A 23,979-nucleotide genomic window follows, 5' to 3' on the forward strand; every position below is an offset into this window, starting at 1 on the left:
TCCCTGAGGCCTAGAGAAGGCGCCATGGCAGGCTGCCCAGGATCCCATGCAAAGGTCACAGCTTCTTCCTCAGGGGCTGTCCCGGAGGAGGTGCCAGGCTCCAGTCATGTCACGTCCCTCATATATATATGTGACTTCCACCTCCTTTAAGATTCAAACCCTGCTGTTTGGCCTCCAGGGCCCTCAGGTAACTTGTCCCACTCTAAACTAAGGCAAGGGACCCATCTTCAACACGTAGAGCACAAGGTACGGTTCAGGGAACTCTTGCCTGAGAGCAGCAAGAGGGAGAGGCTTTCAGAAACTGAGCCCAGAGGATGGTGGGCAGGACACAGAGAGTCACACAAGACTGCTGAGGCGATACTCACTTTTGAATCCCTGCTTGTGACTGGCTTTTGAGGAAGAAGGAACCCCAGTGCCTTCCTTTTGTCATTTAAAACTCCAACATGACAAACTGATTTGAATAGCTTACTAACCAACATGGCCCCAGATACCGGGGTTATGGGGAGAATAAAGCCTTCTGAAAAATTACTGCTGGAAGCAAATAACCCAAGAAACGTCCCACTAGCTAGGAACTGTGGGGGCCAGAGGGGCGGTGTCAGCCTAGTGACAGACAAACTGCAGGCCACAATTCTACACTGAACAACACTGAAACACATGGAAGAAGCCCAACTGAGTCTTGTTCACATCTGTGCCCAGCAAGATGCCACCCTCCCTCCTGCAACCCTCTCTTCTCTCCCCTACCTCAAATCCATTGTTCTTCTGTGCTTGTTTGTCTCTGGAAGCCTGAACTCCCATCCAGGAGATGAAATGAGAAGAAAAATCCACTATGGCATTCCTCTTTCTTCTCTCTTCAATTTCCCTGGAAGTAGACACCCACCCTGTTTCCCAAATGCAGTCAGTCCACTTCTCAGTAAGCAATTAAAGTGAGTCCATCCTTTAAATATATGTAGGAATACTTGGCCTTAGAATTTATCCAAAAGCAGCTGAGACAGGCACAGAGAGTCAAAATATTCCCACCAGAGAGACAGGCCCTCCTAGTTATCTCTAGAGACAATTGAAACAGCCTCCTAACCAACCTCCATGCCTCCAGTAGGGTCCCAAATCCCTCATACTCTGACCAAAGCCCGGTTTTCCTGAAAGGCAGTGTTACTCCCCTGTTGAAGGCCTTCTAAAGGCCCCTCAAGTACCAGCTATTCAACATGGCAGCCCAAGTCCTCTCTCTCAGCTTGCCACTCCCACTCCATATCCACCCAAAATCCATGTCTAAGAGCTCTACATGTCATGCTTTTTCTTGCTTCTGAACAATTTGCACAAGGGGTTCCTCTTGTATAGAAAGCCCTTACTGTCTTATCTACTAGTTAACAGATTCCCTCCTTCAAAAGTCTGCTTGCCCATCACCTCCTTTGGGGACATTCTCTCCCCCATCTTGTCCTTGCTGTACCCTGAAACATCACTTCTAGAATCCTCTCAGCTAGAAGCTGTTTCTTCTCTACAAGCCTAAAGGGTGTAGAAGAGAATAGGTATCCTCTTTGCCCCCCATTGCTCTGTATCACTCTGCATGACAACAACCTGGAAAGACCTAAACCTGAAGGGTTGCTCCCTTGCCTTTACTTCTCTCATACTCCACATTTGATTCATTAGCAAGTTCTGGTAATGTTACCTCCAAATGTATCCCAAATTTGACAACTTCTTCCCTTTTTTATCATTAAAATATTGGCCTAAGCCACGAAGGACTCTTATCTAGTGTACTATAAGGTCCTTCTAACTGGCTTCCTTGCCTCCTCTCTTGCCCCCACCTAATCCACTCTTTACACAGCAACTAGCATGGCTTTTTTAACTTTTTAAAACAGACATTTCATTTTTTAGAGAAGTTTTAGGTTTATAGCAAAATTGAGCAGAAAGTACAAAGGGTTCCCATATACCACCTGCCTCCACCATATACATGCAGCCTCCTCTACTATCAACACCCCCCACCAGAATGGCACATTTGTTACAACTGGTCAACTCACATTGACATCTTGATAACCCCAAGTCCAAAGTTTATATTTGAGTTCCCTCTTGGTTTTGACAATCTACAATGACACGTACCCACCACGATAGTAGCATACATAATAGTTTCACGGCCCTGAAAGGTTTCTGTGCTGCACTTATTCATCTCTTCCTCCATCCCCGATCTTTTTGCTGTATCCATGGTTTCATTTTTTCCAGAATGTTATATAGTTGAAATCCTACAATTTGTAGCCTTTTCAGACAGGGCCTGTTCTCTCAGTGATATGCACCTCTTCAGTTTCCTCCCAGTCTTGTCATGGCTTGACAGCGCATTTCTTTTTAGCACTGAATAATATCTCATTGTCTGGATGAACCACAGTTTATTTATCCAGTCACCTACCAAGGACATCTTGGTTGCTTCCAAGTTTTAGCAATTATGAATAAAGCTACAATAAACATCTATGTGTGGGTTTTTTGTTTTTTTTTTTTTTTTTGGTATGGACATAAGGAGCACAATTGCTAGATCATATGGTTAGAATATGTTTAGTTATGTAAGAAACTGCCAAGCTATCTTCTGTACCATTTTGCATTCCAACCAGTGATAAATGGAGTTCCTGTTGTGCCACATCCTCTCCAGCATTTGGTGTTGTCAGTGTTTTGGATCATTCTTAGGTGTGTAGCGAGCAGGATCTCATTGTTGTTTTAGAGATGAGTCTTTTTAAATCTTAAATCTGATTGTGTGGTTCCTCTTTGAAAGGCTTTCCAATGAGTTCCCACCATGACACAATAAATACCAAACTCCTTACGATGACCCACAAACGCTGCATAGTTTGGCCTCTATGCAAACTTAATTAGCTATGCCCATTCTGATTGGTCAGCATCTATGCCATGCTGATTCCTTCATGTTTTAATTACCACCCGATTCTCCAACCTCACTGAACACCATTCTCCTCATGGCTATCTTGCTCCAGCCAACCTGACCTTCTTTCAGTCCTTAAATATGCCAGACTTCTTTCTGGCTTAGGGCTTCTCATTGGCCATTCTTTCTTCTTGAGATGTTGTTCTGCAGATCTGCATATGACTGCCTCCTTCAATCAGGTCTTGACTTAAATACTTCTTTTTTTTTTAAGATTTTATTTATTTATTTATGAGAGACAGAGATAGAGAGAGAGAGGCAGAGACACAGGCAGAGGGAGAAGCAGGCTCCACGCAGGGAGCCCAATGTGGGACTCAATTCCGGGACTCCAGGATCACACCCTGGGCTGAAGGCAGGCGCTAAACAACTGAGCCACCCAAGGATCCCCTAAATACTGACTTCTAAGAGGGGACTTGCCTAACTCCAGGCACTTTCGGGTAGGTAGATAGATGGATGGATGGATCCTAAAAGGAGTGAAAGAAAAGTTGGCTGCTGTGAGCTAGAAGGCCATTTTATCAATGGAAAGAGCCATTTCAGGAGTCAGTGGGAGCACTACTTCAGTTTCCTCTGTCAGAGAAAAAGGACTAAAACAGAGGAGGGTGTACAGAATAGCATAGGGCAAACTGAAGGGATTTGACAGTATCCTTGACATAGTATAAGCTTTTGGAGGAGTGTTGAGAGTCATTCATGCTCCTAGGAGCTTATAAAGCATCAAACCTGGGGCACCTAGGTGTTTCAGTCAGGTAAGTGTCAGACTTTAAGTTTTGGCCCAGGTCATGATCTCAGGGTCCTGGCATCAAGCCCTGAGTCGGGCTCTGAGCTCAGCAGGGAATCTGCTTCAGGATTCTCCCTCTCCCTCTGCTCTTCCTCCCATTCACGTTTTCTGTCTCTCTAGAAAAAAAAAAAAATCATTTAAATAAATAAATAAATAAATAAATAAATAAATAAATAAAGCATCAGACCTTAACTACACAGTAGCATAAGAATGAGTATTCAATGTACACACCTTGGTAAATTCCTAGAACATTAGACTAGAGGCAGTGTGCCTGGGGAAAGGAGAGGCCAGCTCTGGGCTTGCTGCCTTGTGGCTATAACAAGCTCTCTTGTTTGTATCTTGAGCTTTTTCCAGTTAATTCAGAAATCAAGGCAGAGAAGAAAACTCAGTATCACACGTTACCAGGAGCATCACAGATCAGCTGTGGTCTGGAGAGAATCTGAGCCTGTGCCATTTGATTTTTTTACATGTATTCAATTCCTTTTTTGATGCGATCAAACGCAAAGCTTACTATTTTTAACATTTACGACCAAAGATAATTGGCAACTTTATATAGCCTCTGTAACGACTTTTTTTAAAACCATGTCTGATTAAGACACTATTTAGGTCATGGTGTCTCAAACCGGGTCATGAACCATTAATACATTGTGAAATCAATTTAGATGGTTCACAAACAGCAGATTTTTAACAAAATAGAATATACAGTAGATGAGAAGAGAAAATCTCAAAGTGTATCACACAGAGTGAGGGTATTTTGGAAAACATATGTTTCAGTTCTATATATAATGTATATATATGCACATATGTGTATAATGAGACACAATGAAAAATGTAGGGGCACAGCCAAAAAAGCAGAAGCTATTGCTCTAGGTTTCACTTGACTATATAAATATGTTATGAACAATGTATAAAATATATTCTAAAATAACTTCAAAAATTCATATAGAATTCATTCATGTCAGTGTAAAGCTGCCAAAGACAATAAGCATCAGAAATAGTACACAACAGTTGTGGCAATCTGGAACATCCCATTTTAAAGCTAGGATCCTAACATTCCACTAGACTGCAACTCTAGTGGAGATCCAGGTTCTAATATCTTCTCTTTTACTCTCTAGCATGATGGCTTTAGGAAAGTCTCCCTCCCTTTTCTGGGCCTCAGATTCCTTATTTCTAAAATGAAAGATGTGGGTTCACGTGCTTCTGAGTAAGCCCTCCACTGAAATCATACATTCTGAGCCTATGAAAATCTGTATGAAATGATCGAGAACTTCAAAATCAAATCCTAGCCGCTACTTACCAGTGAATATCATTGCCAGTTTCTGCAATCAACAATTATGATGCATCCCCCATGGGGCGGTGGTGAGGACTAGAGTCATTCTCACAAAGCTCCTGGCACAGGAGAGATCTGCATAGGAGATGGTTGCAGTTATCACGCCCTTCTCTGCCTCTCTGTACTGTGTGTCTGAGCACCAACCAGTTATACCTCGAAACTGTGACTTTCTGTGACTGTCTCTGAGAATCCTGTCCCCAGGGGGATTAACAAATACAGAAAGGGAAACTCCCAAGGAAGGAAGAAGGAAAAAGGATGGGAAGGAGGAAGGATTCTCAGCAATAGCAACAGCTCAGTTGCTGTGCTCCAGGCTAAACGTAAAATCTCAGGAGGATGCTCAAGGGCAAAGAGATGTGCCCAGTATATAGGGTCCCCACATACAACCCAGTTCAGTGGTTAGCCAGCCTCTGACTGCTCCCTATCCATGCTGAACAGCTTTGCAGGAGGAAGTCAATCCTTACAGTGTGCTGAGATTGACCACATCGTAATGTCCACCCCAGGATTCTCCTGGCTATGCCCTCCTAAGACCTCTCACCTGGCCCTGGTCTGCCATGGTTTCAGGGGACTTCACCATGAACTGGTCATATCTGAGTTCTAGATGGCACAGTCCCTACTGCTGATGCTAATCCTTTCCCAAGTACAAGGTTTGCTACTGGCCTCTACTCCTCCCGTCAAGACAGGTAAGGTGCTCATTCCACTGAATTTGGTTAGGGTGCAGGTAGGTGGACATTTAGTGGTTTTTTTCCTGAAAAGGAAATTAACATTTATGATTCATTACATAAATGCACACTGACTCTCAAGCACACCACCACTGCAAAGAGCTAGAGGTGATGAGACAAGCTAGCATCGTTGCCTGTCTCTAGAAAATGCACAGCAAGAAAGAAAAAAAAAAAGTTCAAACAAATTGTTTATAAAAGCCAAACAAATGTGTTGGGCTATTTCATTGTCACTCACACCCAAGCACTCCTGCTGATGGATGGAGGTTACAGAAACACCCCCCCCTTACTGAGGGTCAGTCTTCACTCAAACACCCACTGCTGCCAAAGCTGTCTCCATACAGTGAAAAAAACAAATGACCCTCTGCCTCTACTCACAGATGACATCCCTGAGGCACCACCAAAGGCAGGTAAGAGAGGCTTTACATCCAGGAAAGACACGGCAGGGCATGGAGCCTTTGTCTGGGTTCGCGTCTCCTGTGGTACATGGCTGAGAGGAAAGGAGCCACGTCTATGCCCTGGTGGCCTCAGCCACTGGACATTCAATAAGGTGGAAAGAATATTAGGAGCTACCAATGGGGCTAAGAATTGCCCACTTCCCTGACGCAGAGTCTGGATGACATTGGCAGCTCCCAGCCTGCTAGTCTGCAGGGCCTGGGAGGATGGACAGGTATGCAAGGAGCATAAATCCAATTGAAACAATGGGACAATACCCAGGTCTAGACATTCCCTCCACCTGGGGAGCTGCCTCCACAGCCCTGAGCCTCAGCTCATCTGGAAGGAGGACCAGGATTGCGAGAATGCAGGAATGGCTCCTGAAGCCAGAGCCACCACCAGCAGGCCCTTCGCTGGGTGGGGTGACCATCGAATGAGAGGTGGGGAAACCACAGTGCAGACAGTCAAAGCATCGCTTCCCTGGCAAAGGCAGAGGCGAGAAGGGAATGAACCGACTGACCTGAGAACAGCCCTGATTCCCAGGCCCCTGTCTGGGAATTCTCTTTCCAAATACGAAGGAAATAAAAATAGGTAGGCAGGAAGGCCAAAGTATGTTTGCAAAAACCCAAGTCTGGTTTTGAAATGCCTGCTCCCACCATTTCAAGACTAAGAATAATGGAAGAAGTCGGGGATTCTGGCCCCGTCCCAGGGTGCGAGTGCACTTGGATTTGAGAGCGCGTTCATGTCTATGCCACACCAAATGCTCTGGAGCTAGTCAGAAGTGTCAGAAGCCTTTACAGAAATGAATGAGTAGCTGATGAAGACATGTGGCTGCTGACAAGCAGGAATTAGCCCTATAAAACATTTCAAAGTGTCAGTGATGGAAACGTACTCCACGGCCATACAGTTGCAAGGGCAGAACTGCCCACACTCTGCTAAGCTTTGCCAGTGGCCCAGGCCCAGGACGGGCAGCTTCCACCCAGCTGGGCCTCGAGACAGGACCACCAGGCAACTCAATGACGAACAGACCAAAATGGATCGTGTTCAGCTTGTCACTTCGACTCAACTACCTTAAACATCTGGGTTTTCCTGTAACATCTTGTCATGGGCTGTATCTTAGCATGTGACTGTCTCTAGAGGTAGAGGTAGCTTTAGATTAGAAAGGTAGTTAAATTTAAATGCAGTCATTAGGGTGGGCCCTAATCCTATGTACTGGTGTCCTTTTTAAGAAGAGGAGATCAGGACACAGACATGTACAAAGGGAAGACCATGTGAAGAGACAAGGAAATGATGGCTGCCTTCCAGCCAGGGAGAGGTCTCAGAAGAAACCAACCCTGCTGACATATGACATCCTGACCTAGGACCTCTAGCCTCTGGGATTATGAGAAAAATAAGTTCCTGTTGTTTAGGCCTCCTGGTATGTGGTTCTTCGTGATGGCAGCCCAAACAGACAAATATACACCGGCTGGGCCTGTTCTGTGTGTTTAATTAAAATGCCTGGACGTTTCCATTTGTTAGCAGGAATCAGAAGGTAGGTGAGGAATTCACACACCTGCAGCACAACCTCACAGACATGGAAGCCCACCAGTGCTCTGGAGCTCAAGAGAACTGAGGACAGGGACAGACACCCAGTGACAAGCCAGGTATTAGGACAAGATCTTGACACTCATTTACACTCACTGTAATCCCGACAACTCTGAGAGGTAGGCATCATTATACCCATTTCACAGATAGGGAAGGTGGTTCTTAGAAGTGATAAGTATCTTGACAAGGATATATATGTATTCAACAGCATAAGAGAGATAAAAGGGACACCTGGGTGGCTCAGTGGCTGAGCATCTGCCTTCGGCTCAGGGTGTGATCTTGGGATCCTGAGATCGAGTCCTGCACTGGACTCTCCACGGGGAGCCTGCTTCTCCCTCTGCCTATGTCCCTGCCTCTCTCTGTGTGTCTCTCATGAACAAATAAATAAAATCTTAAAAAAAAAAAAGAAGGGAGATGAAAATCCAGTCTCATTTTAAAGGTTGTATTTCTCCCTCCAATATTCCTCCAGAATCAGTGATACAAATTCACAAACAATTAAGCCATCCACCATTGGTGTGGTGGGAAGGCCCATAACCAGAGGCATCTGGGCAGGGGCTGGCAGATGAAGGATGCACTGACTGCGGTTTCCAATCATGTGTCCCCTCCAGCACAACACGGTTAGGTCACACTCTCTTCCCCACATCCAGGGAGGGGATGATCTGAACCCCTCAGTGGATAATTTGAAACCATACCAAGGGATTCTAGTTTCTGATTCCAGGGGGTATGGGATCCCTGCTGGGAAGCCCCATGGAAGGGATTTGGCCAGGGATGCCCCCAAAGACACTTCTAGCCCTGAAAGTCCATGGCTCTTGAACATCTATGGAGCCCCGAAAGTATAGCACTCTGGCATGGTGCCTCCAGAACATTCCTCAGAGCCGAGCTCAGGGTATCCACACCGGATCTTCAACTTCTCTCTGCACAAACAGTGATCTGGCTAAAAAGAGCAGCACAGAGTGCCCAGGAATGGCCTTGGCAGGTCAAGATCAAAACCCCTTGAGGGTGAACTAAAAGTTTGTTGTGTTTGTTCTCACTTGCTCAGATCCAGGGAGGGAAGTGGAAAGACGCTGGGCTGGCAGGTCGGCACTACCCCCTATTCTGTCTTAGATGTGGCAGGACAAGCAGTTCTACCATCGTGACCCTGCCAGGGAGCGGATGACAAAGGCCAGGCCAGGCTGATGGCTCTGGGCCCTCCAATTCCAGCTGGGGTCACTCAGACCCCCACATGAGCCCAGCCTTGTCCTGAGGCAAAGGAAAGATAGATGGGAGGCTGGCCAGCAGCACACAGGCTCAGTGCCCAGGCAGCTGGGCCACCCATCCATCCTGACCGGGGCCCTGGTGCTGGTAACTGCACTCAGCACTGCATTTACCTCCCTTCCCCATTTATTCCTCCCCCCACCCTGATGTTCTCCAAGCTCAGGGCCCCTCGGGGCCTCCCTGGTCCTCTCCAGAGCTTGCTCCAGGAGAACAGGACCAAGGCCTGGACTGGCACCCCTAGTCAGAGAAATGTCACTACTGGCCTCAGCCATACTTCCTCAGGGAAGCATTTCCTGACCCACCAAGACTGGGTGAGAAGCTATTCTTCTGTGCTCCTAAAGCCTCTAAAACCTATGACATTGTCTGAAAATTATGTTGTCTGTCTTTCTGCACTACTAGAGTACAAGTACCTAGAGGGTAGGAACTGTCTTTTTAACCCCTGTATTCTTAATGCCAAGTATGAGATACAAAATTCAAACAGTATTTGTTGAGTAAATGGATTAAGATAGAAGAAAATTTCAAGGGATGCTAAAGACCTCTCCACCCAAGCCAAACTCCTGTCCTCATACAGTACAACCTTGGGGCACTTGCCCCCAAAGGCCTCTGGAAAAGCAGAGGGAGATCCCATAAAGTGACAGGAAGGAATTCATTCAGGGATCCAAATGAGGCCCTGGCATCAAAAGACAAGAGAGAACTCAGCAGCTTTTGGGTCTCCTGCCTGGTAGCATTAAGTTAGCAGCTGACAGGCACCTGATGAGAGAGAAGGAAATGGGGCATGACAGAGAATAGGGGGAAGGGGTCCAGGTAAGCTCAAAGGTAGAGGAAAGACCCCAAACCACCCAGCAGTCAAACATCTCAGCCCTCTGACCCCAACCTCCACTCATGTGAAGCTTGCAGGAGCACAAATGAATCCTGATCGAGAATGCTAGAGTACTGCCAGCATCCTCTCAGCCAGGACCCACAGTCCCTGAAAGGTAGGAAATGGAGATGTGGGATAACCTTGTCCTGCCCTCTCTCCCCTCAGGGAGCTCCCTATGTAAACTCTATAAGAGCCTGAACTGCATGGGGTAACTGGTGAGATATGGACAGATGGCCCTTGGGGATACACACAGCCCTGTGGTCTGGAGGCCAAGTGAAGCTTCCTCAGAAAAGAGCTTGGGTCTGGCCCTTGATGGGTTAGCAAGATTTACAGGGAGGAACATCAGACAGGGTTGTGAAGGCAACAGGTGTAGTGTGCTCGGAGAGCTGGAATTCCAAAGGGCAGGGATGTGGGGAGGCCTGGAGATGCTGACAGGAGGGAGCTGGAGAGCCTCGAGGGTCCTGGAAGGCCTGCAGCTGCTGAACTGATAGCTGGGCTCTGGAACTGCTCTACACACCAGGAGCCCATCAAAGGTGGGTGCCTGCCCTCCCCAGCGGCTCCTTGGAGGGCACCCTGGAAATAAATGGCTGTCCTTCATCCCCCAGGGCTTGGTACCACCAGTTCCATTTCCCAGCCCAACTACTAACAGTGCCATGGTGAAGTCTCACTTAGGCTGGCCTGGCCCGGCTGAAGGCAAGCCTACCACAACTCCTCCCCAGGGGCCACTAGTGGGACGAGGAGGCCCTAGGAAGCAGGGCAGGCTGGGCCAGTACAGGTGGGCCAACTGGATCAGGAGCTTTCCTTATCAAGTGGCTTCTCTAGGAGATGCACTGTCTGCGGACAATTTGAAGACAGTGTAAAACAGACTTCGGTCTACCACAGGGCGCCTACGTATATAGCACACAGGGAGACAATGACTCTGATTCTGATCTCACCCTCTTCCAACAGGCCCACAGAACTTCAATACTCGTATTGTCCCTTCCTCTAATGAAACCCTCCATGCGTACCTGGAGCTTCTCCAAACCACAGATATGACCATGTCACTGCCCTGCTCAAAAGTTGAGGTGTCTTCCAGTCCCAACTGCTTAGCTGGACTTTCAAGACACTTTGTTTCTCCCAAACCTATTTCTGCAGCCTCTCCCTGCTCCTTCTCGACTTAAGCCCCTTTACCCTGGAGAACCATGGCTTGGATTTGATCTCAGCTGTTGAGTTCTGTCCATTCATCAGGGCTCTGCAGCTACCTCTGCTCTCCTCCCCCTGGAAGCTTTCGTAACCACGACCCCCAGGAGCATGTGATTCCTTTTCATATATTTTTGACATTCCTTTTGATCCTTCCTTGCCCACCAAGCCAGTCATTGGCCATATTTGTCAAGGAGAATGTCTTCTCACCTTTCTGCTGAAGCCACAGAGACCTAGAGAGCAAAGCCTAGCTCCTGTCCTGCTGGGCATTCCCCTCCATGGTGCCCAGCATCATGTCGTCATGCCCTGCCCCCAGCAAGTGCACCTCAGTTGGGCTCTGGGGATATTCTTTTTTTTTTGGAGAGAGAGAGAGAGATAATGCACAGGCACATGAGGGGGGTGGGAGGGACAGAGGGAGAGAGAATCCCAAGCAGGCTCCATGCTTAGCACAGAGACCAACTCGGAGCTTGATCTCACAACCCCAAGATCATGACCTGAGCTGAAATCAAGAGTTAGACACTTAACTAAATGAGCCACCCCTCAGAGGTCCCAGGATATTCTCGACTAGTGGGCAAGGCCCCCAGGCTATACCCTCTTGAAGAGAACTCTTCCTCCCCCAGAACAATCTTGCTATGCTGTAGTAGCTCTGGCCGAGAAAGGCCCAACAGAGAATATTACGACCTTGGAAAACCCCACTCTGCCTCCAGGATCAGTGGCAGCTTGGACGTCTGGCACCAAGGCCAGCTACATCATTTGCAGGGCCCAGTCACCGCAAAATGAATACACAGGCCCCTGTTCAAAAAAACCACAAAAACATGCTATTAAATGTACTAAAATACAGAGGTTTCTACTTTCTTCTTCAGTCTCTTTCTTAACCTGTTATGGTGGGGTTTTTTTCTAAATAAATTTTATTTTTCAGAACAATCTTTGATTTACAGAAAAAAATGGTGAAGACCACCCAGACTTCCTGTCTACTCCACACCCAGCTTCCGCCAGTATTAACATCGTCTGTGAGTATGGTTCATGTGTTACAACTAATGAGCTAATAGTGATATTGTACTTTTATCTTAAGCCCATACTTGATTCAGATTTCCTTAGCTTTTACCCAATGAGTTTTTCCAAGCCAGGATCCCATCCAGGACACCACGCTACTCTGAGTCACTGTATCTTGCTGGGCAACTCTTGCTGTAGTGGTTTCGCAGACCTCCTTTGTTCAGGATGACCTTGACAGTTTTGAGGAGTGCTGGTCAGGTGTTTGGTTAAATGACCTCTACTTAGATTTGTTTGATGGTGTTTCCATGATTCGACTGGGGTTGTGGGCCCCTGAGAGGAAGCCTATAGAGGTAACGTGTCATTTCCATCACATCATATCTAAATGCTATGAACCTGACTTATCACCATTGGTGTTGACATTGGTTCCCAGACTGGGGCCATATTTGTCTTGTTTCTCCACCATAAAGTTCCTCTATGTGCCCCCTTCTGCCTCCTTTGGAAGGAAGTCACTATGCACAGTCCACACTTCAGGGGTGTGTGTATGTTCCATCTCTTTAAGGGTTTTCTACATAAATTATTCAGAATTCTTCTGCACAGATTTTTTTGTATTCAGCTGTTTGTATCAGTAACAATTCAATACAGCTTTATTTTCTTGTTCGAATTGTTCCAGCTTTGGCCACTGACAGCTCTTTGAGTTAACTCCTATGTTCCTCTGATATACTAAATGATGCTCTGCTGGCCCGGGCTTCCTTTCCCTTGAGTATATTGACAGGCAGAGGCAGCACATTGAGAATCAAGCCACAGGTCTTGAAACTCTGGCTTTCCCAGTTCTGTGGCCTCCCCTGGTCATTCTGTCTCCACCTCAGTTAGGTCCCCATCTGTAAACTGTGGATCCTCCTGCCCCTTCCCAGCCCCCTGGAACTGCTGGGAGTATTTATTGGAAACAACAACTCCCAAGTGTTTAGCACAGCCTCAAACACAAGGGAAGTCCTCAGTAAACAGGAGCTGCATTTTCCCTGAGGTTTTGACTCTCTGAGACTCCATGCCAAGTTCCCAAGGTGAAACACAGCTTTTATTTCTAAGTCAGAAAGGTCAGCTTGGGCAAGCCTGGTGCTAGAAAAGGTGCCCAGGTAAAAATTCTCTTTGCAACATCTATACTCAATGCTACCTCCAAATATTCAACCCATAAAAGCACTGTCCAAAGGACAGCTAATGGAAGCCACTTAAGTCTGCAGCATTTTCTGCCCACAGGCCCAGGGGGTTAGATTTGTGTTGGGTTTCAGCAGCTAGTGGACCTCCAGTGGGATAGATGTCCGGGCTCAGGGATCCTAAACCACAAAACTGGTCCCACAGAACACCACCTGTGACCTTGCAGACAAGGGGATGTTTCTTGGTTTCCATTCTATTGGTTCCCTTTAACTCCTTGGAAAGCCAAATCCTGAGAATAGTTACTTCCTATCCATGGAGGGACTCTGACTCAAGGTCAAGTGTCATCCTGAGACCAGTGCACCTGCACACACTTTCTGAGATGTATTTGGCCCAGCACACCAGAAGGGGCACCAGCGCCTGGTCTTTTCCAGGAGGGGCATGAAGGGCATCTTCCCACAGAAGCATCTTCTCCCTGCCATATGATGAGACAGCTAGCTATGGGGTCTGAAAACCCACCTGCTGGCAGGACTCACCAGGACAAAGGAGCCCAAAGGTGGCTCTGACTTTCCCCTCATCCTGGCTCAGCTGATAGGAGTCTTCACTCAAGTGGGTTCTGCTCTGGAAGGAGATCCTCTCACAAAGACTGGTTCAGAAATTTGCCGTTCCAGCTGAGAAACACTGCTTAGCATCACTGACCTCCATTGGCTCCATCAAGCTTTTACTAAGCATCTACTATGTGCTAGATCTTGAGCTGGGTGCTGGGTGCTGGATGCTGAGTATAGACAGATGAGAAACACATGCTCTTGGGAACCACCAAATATTTTGGTTTATGGGTATTAGGTCACCATAGCTGCCATTTTGAGTACTTATTTTGTGACAAAAAAAAACACATATCACTTAATATGTCATTAACAGGTAATTAATTATCACTATCCAACCATGAAATCATGGCTTTTACAATGTTCATTTTATATATGAGGAAACTGAGGCCCAGACTGGTTATGAAGCTTGTCTTGTGTCACAGAGTGTGCTAGTTGGCCTCTGAGACACAGATGCCAAGACAAGATAGCTGTGAAGGATTTATTGGGATAATGCCTGTGAAAGATACAGGGACCAGGGTGCAAAACTAGCAGAAAAGCCTCAGGTATGACACTTGTAAAGACTACCTCCAGTACCTCCAGTACCTCCAGTGCAAAGACTGCCTTTGGGGGAGAGTCCTAGGGCCCCTGCCCAGGGCCCCTGAGCAGAAATGTCCAGGGGCCGGTATACCTACAGCACTCAGCCAGTGGCTGAAGGAAGCCCAGGTTGAAAGCAACCTAGGCTCAAACACTGTGAAGGATCCCAAAGGTGCCACAGCTGGAGGCTGTCAGCCAACCACCCTCCTCACTGCTCTTCCACAGGTTCTTCCCCCCAGGAGATCCCAGCAGCCCACCTCCATGGCTGCAATGCCAAGGAGCCATGGCTCAACCAGGTTTTTCATCCATTATGCTAGACTGACAACCTTATACATGATTAGGTCTTGGAATGCTCTCTGTAGAACTTCCCAGTTGGTCAGTTGACAAGCTTCATGAAGCCCTACCACGTGTTCATGCTCGTGGTGTATAAAGAGAAAGCCTGGCCCCCACCTAAGGGAGGTCCTAGGCTGGTAAGGGACCTAAGACTGACAAAAGCACATCCTGAGATGAGCCAAACACAGTCCCTGCCTTCAGTTGGTCACCTTCATAAAGGAACCAACAACCAATTACAAAAAAAGTGAAATGTGTGATAAGGGAAGCAGTCCTGGCAGCATTATGAAAGCCTTCCTGGAGGAAGGAGCTTCTTCATGGAGGCCTGAGAAGTGACTAAGCATTGGTAGATGAAGATGAATAAATGTGGGAGAGGTGTGTTTCCTGTAGAGGGTCAGGGAACGGGGAGGGAGGGAAAGAAAAGAAAGCAGAGGCAATCACATTTCCAGCAGAAGGAAGGAAGGGCCTTGGCAAGGGCCCGAGAGAAGTTATGGCATATTCATGGAGCCCAGTTCCAGTTCTTCTGGAAGGCTGCAGGTGGGAAAGGCAGCCAGGAAAAGTGAGGCCAGAGAGTGTGCAGCCTTGACTCCCCACCAATGCATGTGTCCCGGGGACAGTGGAAACAAATGCTACATGAGGCTTAAGTCACACAGGGTGGGTGCTAACAGCAGTGAGAATAAACAGTGAGAGCAGGGGAGCTCAGCTCTGTGGGGTCAGAGTCCTAATAGATCATCAGCAAAAACAACTCCAGTCATGGGGCGACTGGGTGGCTCTGTCGGTTAAGCGTCTGACTTTAGTTGAGGCCATGATCTCGGGGTTCTGGGATCAAGCCTCACATCAGGCTCCCTGCTCAGCAGGGAATCTGCTTGTTCCTCTCCCTCTGCCCCTCCCCTCACTCATGCTCTCTTTCACTCTCTCTCAAATAAAGAAATAAAATCTAAAAAAAAAAAAAAAAAAAAAGATGCCAGTCGTGAGAACTGATGGAATCCCCAGAAAGGTTTATGTAGCTATTTTCCTCCAAAGCAAGACCTCAACTTAATCAGATGACACAGGAAACTAAGAACTGGCAATTCTATTCCTACATCTCCATTCTGCAAAGGAGAGTTTCTGAGAAATATTAGATCTTTCTGGCGATATCTTCTATAATACTGTTAGCCAAAGTGTCCCACTAACTGTGTTCTTCTACCTCAAAAATTTAACCACCTGTTTAATGCCTACTTTGACTTCCCTAATTAACCACACACACAGGGGAGACTCCTTGCAACCTAAACTGTTGTTCTTAAAAAGCATTTTAGCTGTTTGGGTAGTCATGGCCCAAGTCCATCTCAAGTTTGCAAACAGCTGAAATTCCTCCTGATATCTTCACATCAACCCTTCTAGTAACTTACTATGTCGAATCAAACTCCAAGCTTTGTGACATAAAACAATGATCATTTATCACCATCATCATCATCATCTCTTTCAGTTTTGGAGGCTGGTACCTTGATGAGGTGCTTCTCTCTGAGAATCTCTCATGTGGTTGTAGGCAGATGGTGCCTGGAGCTGGAGACCAGACTTCCTCACTCAGATAGATGTCTGGTGATTGATGCTGGGGCTACTGACCAAAGCACCCACATGCAGCCTCTCCATGTGGCCTGAGCTTCCCCGCAGCAAGTTCCAACAGTGGAAGGACCAGTGGAAGCTGGCCTTAACAACTTTTATGAAATCTTTGAAAGTCCATAGCACTATGCCCCCACACTCCACCTGTTAGAAGAGTTGCAAAGGCCCACCCAGGTTCCACAAAGATTCTACCTCTTGGGTGGCCCAGGTGGCTCAGCGGTTTAGCGCCACCTTTGGCCCAGAGCATGATCCTAGAGACCCGGGATTGAGTCCCACATCCGGCTCCCTGCATGGAGCCTGCTTCTCCCTCTGCCTGTGTCTCTGCCTCTCCCCCCCCCCCCCCCCGCCCGTGTCTCTCACAAATAAAAAAATAAAAAAACTAAAAAGATTCTACCTCTTAATGGTGGGCCATCAGGTCACATTACAAACAGAACATGTGGGATAGTTCAGTATCATCAAGGGTATCTGTGGAAAACACACTCTAGCACAGACACAGTAACTCTGCTGTAATAATTCACATCCCTCCAATGTACAAAATGCCCCCATGCTCTCCAGCAAGGTCCCCAGCTTGACATCTGGTGTCTCTCTAAGTCAAGTCCAGATACCATTGTGACCCCACAGGTGCGGCTCCTCTTCCACATTGCCTCAATCTATAGACCTATGAACAAAGTGACATGATATCTGTCCCCTACACCCCCAACATACAATGGTGGGATGGGTACAAGACAACTGCCATACACACCTGTTTGAAGAGGAGGAAAACTGGAGTCATCCAGCAGTAACTAAATAGAAAAAATTCCCAGCTGTTTTCCTACATGTGCAATTGATATGAAATGCAAAAGTTTGCATTTATTCTTTAAAAATTTTACCTTCTCGGGATCCCTGGGTGGCGCAGCGGTTTAGCGCCTGCCTTTGGCCCAGGGCGTGATCCTGGAGACCCAGGATCGAATCCCACATCGGGTTCCCGGTGCATGGGGCCTGCTTCTCCTTCTGCCTGTGTCTCTGCCTCTCTCTCTCTCTCTCTGTGTGACTATCATAAATAAATAAATAAATAAATAAATAAATAAATAAATAAATAAATAAATATGCATTTAAAAAAAAATAAAAATTTTACCTTCTCATTTTAACCTACAGCGAGTAACCCTTGGCTGTGGGGAATGGTAGAGAAGCCCAAGAGAGGAGTGACAGAGGAAGTAGAGCATTGTGGCTGCCATTGTGGGTGCTCTGACCCACGTGGTCATGGAGCTATCAGTTGATGTGTCTTCACCACCATGCCCTCCTGGCCCAGCCCAGTCACCACGGGGATCCGCATGGTCACATGACCACATGGCATCAGTCTCACGTCTTCACTCCATAAGTGAGGACATGAAGTCCCTTGATCCGATGTTGGTGCCAAGCCAGAGTACATGTAGCTAAGGCTAAGGCTGTTGGTCACCATCTTCTGCAGCCCAAAGACAGAGCTATCCACGGAACAAAGGCAGCAGCAGTGCGAGCAAGGCTTGGGGGGCAGCGGGGTGGGCATAGCCAAAGACTTGAGTGAACAAAACCCTGAAGATGCCATTTGAGCCACACCTCTTCTGGAAGACATTAAGCCAATAATAAATCCCCTACTTTGCTTAAGATAATTTGGGTTTAGATTTTTTTTAACTTGCATCTGAAAGTATCCTGGTACACTCCCATTTTTCTCCCCACACTCTTTGCTTTCATCTAAGGTCTAGCCTCCCATGGACCCTTTTTGTCTTTGTATAAGACCACCCCATGGAGGGACACCTAGGTGGCTCAGTGGTTGAGTGTCTACCTTCGGCTCAGGGTGTGATCCTGGGGTACTGGGATCGGGTCCCATATCCGGCTCCTTGCGGGGAGCCGGCTTCTCCCCCAGCCTATGTCTCTGCCTCTCTCTGTGTGTCTCTCATGCATAAATAAATAAATAATATTTAAGAAAAGGCCCCATGGAGTACCTAAGTCCTTCTTGTCCTGGGATAAGCCCACGTGGAGAAGGAAACCTGCTTTCTTCTTTCTGGGTCCTCTAGTCTTTCAAAGAGCTGGAAAGTAACCACAACTCACACATGGCAGCTGTCTACTCAGACTTAAGCCCAGCCCTGCAACATTGGCCCTGACAGTGAGCAACCCCCAAGAGTGCACACCCTGCAAAGGGAAGCACCAAGATGGCCTCATGAGATAGCACATGCCAAGTGCCCCCATCCCGGAAACTGCCCAAGCTAGGACCAGCCACTCTCTCAGGGCTCTGCCTGTTGGCTCCTTTCCTCTACAACTTAGAAGCTGCTAGTATCAACATGTCAGCAGGAAATGGCTCTTTAATCACTGCAAACTCCCTCCTGACTGTAAAGATTAGGTCAACTTTCAGCTGTAGGGCCTCCTCTTCCAGGGTAACGGGGATTGCATTTGACAGCAAATCACAATGCTTAGCACCATCCCACACTCACAATCTGGTCAGATTACATACATTCGACACCTGTGTAGAAGGCAGGGCCTTGGATAACAGGGGGTTGAGAAAGTAAGATTTGGGGTACAATGGGCTCGGGGGAAGAAAGAAGGTCAAAGGTGCAGGATGCAGCAGAAAAGCCTGAGTCCTAAGTAGCTGCTCTCTACAGGCAAGCGATCTGGGGACTTGCTAGCCGATGTACACCAAGCCCCATGGCTCTCCCAATCTGCACTTTGAACCCAGAGCAACCTACCAAGAGGCATGACCCCGGGAGGGGCATGAGATTTTTCAACCTTCTTTCAATCTCTAAACATATGTCATTCATTTGCCCGGACACTTCCGTGGGCTGCAGGCTACAGCACAGCTGGGATTCACTACAGCCATACCACCTCCCAGCATGGAGCTGTAACTCCATCCCTCCCCCTCCTACCCAAAAAAGCTACTATACACTTCAATGTATTAACTACCATTATTAACAAGCCGCCAAAAAAAAAAAAAAAAAAAAAAAAAAAAAAAAAAAAAAAAAAAACAAGCCGCCAGTGGTTCAGCTCACAAGAGATCTAGACGCCGAATATGGCAGACGTCACCACTTGAGCCGCTGCCTCACCCGGCTCCACTTGGGGCCCGTGCCACACGTTTATTCCATGGGGCCTCCTCTCTGGTGTGGACTTCAGGGTCTCTCTGTCTTCATGCCCCTGGTGGTAAGTCCTCAGTGTTTGAGAGTGAAGTTGAAAAACAGCAGATCCTCATCTACTGGAAAGCCTACTTCCAGACATACCCAGTGGGCTCTCCAACACCCTTATGAGGCGAGCTCAGCGACCATTCCTATCTTCTTTTGACAGATTCGTTTATTTTCCGAGCAGCAGACACTCTTCTAATAGTAAACAGAACAAAGATCCCTGCCCCTAGGGGGGCTTACTTTCCAAGAGAGAAAGATATTTTAAAATAAGCCAAATAAATATGTAGTAGAACTCAAGTTGTTTAAAGAAGATACATATATCACAGAATATTACTCAGCCGTCAGAAAGAATGAATACCTACCATTTACATCGACGTGGATGGAACTGGAGGGTATTACACTGAGTGAAATAAGTCCATCGGAAAAAGACAAGTATATGGTTTCACTCATCTGTGGAATATAAGAAAATAGTGCAGAGGATCATAAGGGACAGGAGGGAAAACTGAATGGGAAGAAATCAGAGGAGACAAACCATGAGAGACTCTTAACTCTAGGAAACAAACTGAGGGTTGCTGGAGGGAAGATGGGTAGAGATAGGGTAATTGAGTGATGGACATCAAGGAGAGCACACGATGTGATGAGGACTGGGTGTTATATGCAACTGATGAATCACTGAACACTACATCTGAAATTGATGTTGTACTATATGTTGGCCAACTGAATTTAAATTTTAAAAAAAGAACTAAAGTTGTATGTTGCAAGGCAACAGTGGTATAGAGAAGGAAAAAAGAGCAGGGTAAGGGGAGGTTAGGTGTGCTACTGGGGGGTGGTGTTTGCAGAATTAAAAAGGGGTTGGGGTATGCCTCATCAGAAAGGTAAGATTTGAGCAAACACTCAACAAAGTGAGGAGTTAGCCACATGAACAGAAGAGAACAGTGTTCCAGGCAAAGGGAACAACCAGAGCAAAGGCCCTGTGGCAGTACATGTCTGGCACCTGTAAGGAGAAGCCACAGAGACCATGGGGACAGGGACAGAGTGAGTGGGGGAGACATCAGTGGAAAGGAGGCTGCAGAGAAACTGTTCCAACCAGAAAGAACAAGTTCCCCCTATGGCCAGAGAGGCAGTACGCCTGCCCCCCCAAAACCCAAGTCAGGCTGAACACAGGCCCCTCACTTAGAGCCCAGGTACTTCCCCTGCAGATTCAAGGCAGACAGGCTCTCTGCCTCTGGTGGTTCTCCGACCTCCGGTCCCCAACCTCCAGCCAGCAGACCGAGGACCCGGCCACCATACAGCAGAACAGGCTGCTCTCCCTGGTTCCTGGAGGACAACATCTCACCTCACCACTGCCCCTGTCCTGCTGGCAGGAGGGCTGACAACCATGAAGAAGTGAATTATAATAATCACCAATAATCAGGGGGCCTCTTCTTTCCTTCACCCCAGGCCCAGAAACCTCCGATTACAGATCCAAGCTCCTGGGATCTCCCAATCAAAAGCTGGCACCTACAAGGCAAGGGCTAGCCAGGTCCGGGACATGGAGTTCTCACCTCCCACACAGCCAGGGCCCAGCGGCCATCTGGCCAGGCTCCGCATGGCCAATCAGACAGCAGGCAGGCTGACACAAGGACTGCCAGGGCATCGGGGCTGCAGGAGGCATCTGAGGCAATGCTCCCCAGCTGCTCAGGCGTAACTCAATCAGGCCTTCGCCAATAGGGGAAAGAGCATATTACAGAACCCCGGACGTGCCAAGAGCTCCTTGGATCCACTCTTTCTCCCAGGCCTCACCCTCAACTTGGGCTCAGCCTATTAGAGCTAAATGGCTCTATTTATGACTATCCAAGTTTTTTGCTTGGCAGGGCACAGAACTGGGGACTTAGAACTCCAACCGCCAGGAGCACCAGGAGCGCAGCTGTGAGTCCTAAGGGTAAAATCACAGAGTCTTGCTCCCAGTGGAAGAAGGTCAGTGGGAAGGAAGCTGCAAGTAGACAGACCAGTCTGGGCCTTCAGCATCTCTGAAGCAGGAAAACAGGTGCAAGGAGCTGACCTTGGATAGGAAGGATAAATAGTCTGGTCTGGGACATGTCTGAAGTTTAGGCCAGAAGTCAGGAAAGAAGTCAGAGTGGAAACACATATTTGGGGGATGTCTGCAAAGAAAGCTATAGTAAAAGGACTGGAGTAGATGAAGGAGGAAAAAATTTACAGGGCATACTGAAACATATCAGAGAATGCTGCATTTAAGAGTTGAGAGTTGAGACAAGGCCAAGTATCCAGGAAAGGAGAAAAAGAAGGGGCATCCAGAGAGGTAGGAAGAGTCAGGGTGGCGATGAAGTAGGGCAGTCATGAGTGCTGCTCATCAAATAGTCCTGCTTCCAGAAGCCTGGTGGGACTGGGTTCCTGACTCTCCTTGTAGGAAGCAGAAACATATGACTTTTTTCGGTCAATGAGTTATAAGTGAAAGTGATATGTCACTTTCAGCCAGGCTTTCAAAGCTGGTGTGATAAACTGGAGAGCTCTCTTTCCTCTGCTATACTGACCACATGTCTTTGCTTTAAACCACTGGGATCATTTGTAACATAGCACAGCCTGGCCTCTCCTGATACACCAAGGGAGGAGTTTCTAGAGGGATGATGGTGAGCAGCATGCAGAAGGGTACAGGGAAGATGGGGACTAGGCAGTGTTGTTGAGTCTGGCAAACAAGCAGCATCAGTGACCCTCGAGCTTGAGTTAAGAGAGCAAGAACTAGATTAAAAGGCATCAAGGAATGAAGGCCGACATTTCTTTTAAACATTCTGGGGACTGTCAGAAAAGTAATGGGGTAGCATGAGAGCCAGCAGGGTAGGAAAAAGGCTTAAGCTTTTATTCCTAAGAGAAGCCAGTGGAGGGACAAAGAGATAATATGGATGATGGTCTGATTTGCCCAAGCTCATTACCTGTCTGTATCACTGGAAAGCAAGAGAAGAGAGAAACTAGATGCCCTGCCCCTGCATTGTTTTCCTTCCCTTGTTGTACATCAGCAAGGGTCCAGGGGACTGAGCTGAAGTTAGCAGGGAGTGGAAGAGCACAGAGTGGGAGAAAGATCCCAGTAGTAGAGGATGGAGGGGCTAGTGAGGTAACTGATGGGAAAATGACCAATCTAGAAAGAAACAGGGATGCTCAGGAGCCCCTAAAGGTAGACTTCCATGAGCATGAGTTTCCATATCCATAGGATGGTGTTCTCATAGCACAATGAGGTGGGGAAGATAAGAGAGGATAGTACATGCATATCAGCATGTTACAAGTTATAAAGACCCATGCACGTGTGATAGAATCATAGTTGGTCATCATGTGACCTGTTTGGGGTAATTTTACCCAGAAAATCCATCACCTCTGGTTGCTGCCAGTGAGACTCCCAAATCAGCCACAATAGCTTGCCAACAGGACAACCTCAGGTCTATACTGGGTGTATGCAGAATTCTCATATAGTCCTGAGTAGACACAGGTGGGAGATGTGAGTGCCAACTGTAGCCTCACTGGATGACCCTGAGCCTAGTGAGTCGTCCTTTCTAAGATCCAATTTCTGATGCACCAAATGGGGGAATGGGACCAGACGAGCCCTGAGAGAACTCCAGCTCTGACATTTTAAGATATAGGAAGATTCAATTAGCCCTCTAAGTTCCTACATAAATAAAACATAAAATTATTTATAATCAAATAAACCTGGAATAGTTACTATACTATTAAGTACACACACACACACACACACACACACAAATAACAAAAAAAATAATAACTGTCAAACAACATTTTGGATCTTCCATCCCTTTGACTCAGTTCTTAGCCCAACAATACACATAACTTTGGCCACATTAAAGCCCCTTTACTGCCAAGGAAGGCTCCAGCTGGGTCAGCCTGCCTGTATTGTACCCTCTCACTGGCCAGCTCAGAGCGCCCTTGACCCACATCTGCCTCCAAACCACACGGGCTCCAGCTGTCAGATGCCTTCAATGGGCCGCACACATGTGTCCAAGCCTGCCTTTATACTGCAACCCACCATGTGAAGGAGAAAGTGTGCCACTGAACAAAACACATAAAATTAGCACTTGGGTCTGTGCTTACCCTGAACTTCATCACTGTGGCCAAAGACGCCTACTAAGATTCAAGGACAGAAATCCTAAAGTCTGATCTGCTCTAGCTCTTAGCCAGTCCCTGTTAATCCCCTCAGTGGAATATCAATTTTGAGATGTCCTGGGGAAGCTGATACCCAGGAAAACTTCCCCAGTCTCTCCTAACAGTATGTAAACCAATCAATATCCTCCTCTTTCTCTCTCTCTCATTCCCACATACACTTACCTCAGTGTAACTGCCTCCTGAACCCCAGTCCATGACTTCCGTATTGCCTTAACAGGAGTACAAGTGTCATAGCAGAGGGAGTCCTGGCTAAGGCAGGGTGTGTACAATGTAGCAGGGCACCTCCATGCTGCCCTCAGTTCAGATTGTGTGATGTTCTTTGGGCTGTAGAACGTGGAGCTTGAAGCAGCAAACTCATAGACTGGTGCAGAGCCCCTGTGTCCCAACAGCCTCCTGCATCATTTCAGCAA

The 23,979-nt window shown here is 47.3% G+C and overlaps 1 long non-coding RNA gene across 2 annotated transcripts; it reads right to left on the reverse strand.

The window, feature by feature from the left end:
* Nucleotides 1–1,938: 1,938 nt before the first annotated feature.
* Nucleotides 1,939–21,163, reverse strand: LOC125752765 (uncharacterized). 2 transcript variants are annotated; one of them, XR_007402974.1, is made up of 4 exons: nt 20,950–21,163; nt 19,768–19,855; nt 4,978–5,085; nt 1,939–3,796 (listed from the first exon to the last, which is right to left on the reverse strand). It is a non-coding gene; the product is annotated as an uncharacterized LOC125752765 (long non-coding RNA). The 2 variants fall into 2 exon arrangements; XR_007402975.1 differs by lacking the exon at nt 20,950–21,163 and adding an exon at nt 20,810–20,918.
* Nucleotides 21,164–23,979: the final 2,816 nt, after the last annotated feature.

The sequence above is a fragment of the Canis lupus genome, chromosome 17 (genome assembly GCF_003254725.2).
Source record: "Canis lupus dingo isolate Sandy chromosome 17, ASM325472v2, whole genome shotgun sequence".
Classification (NCBI taxonomy): Eukaryota; Metazoa; Chordata; class Mammalia; order Carnivora; family Canidae; genus Canis; species Canis lupus.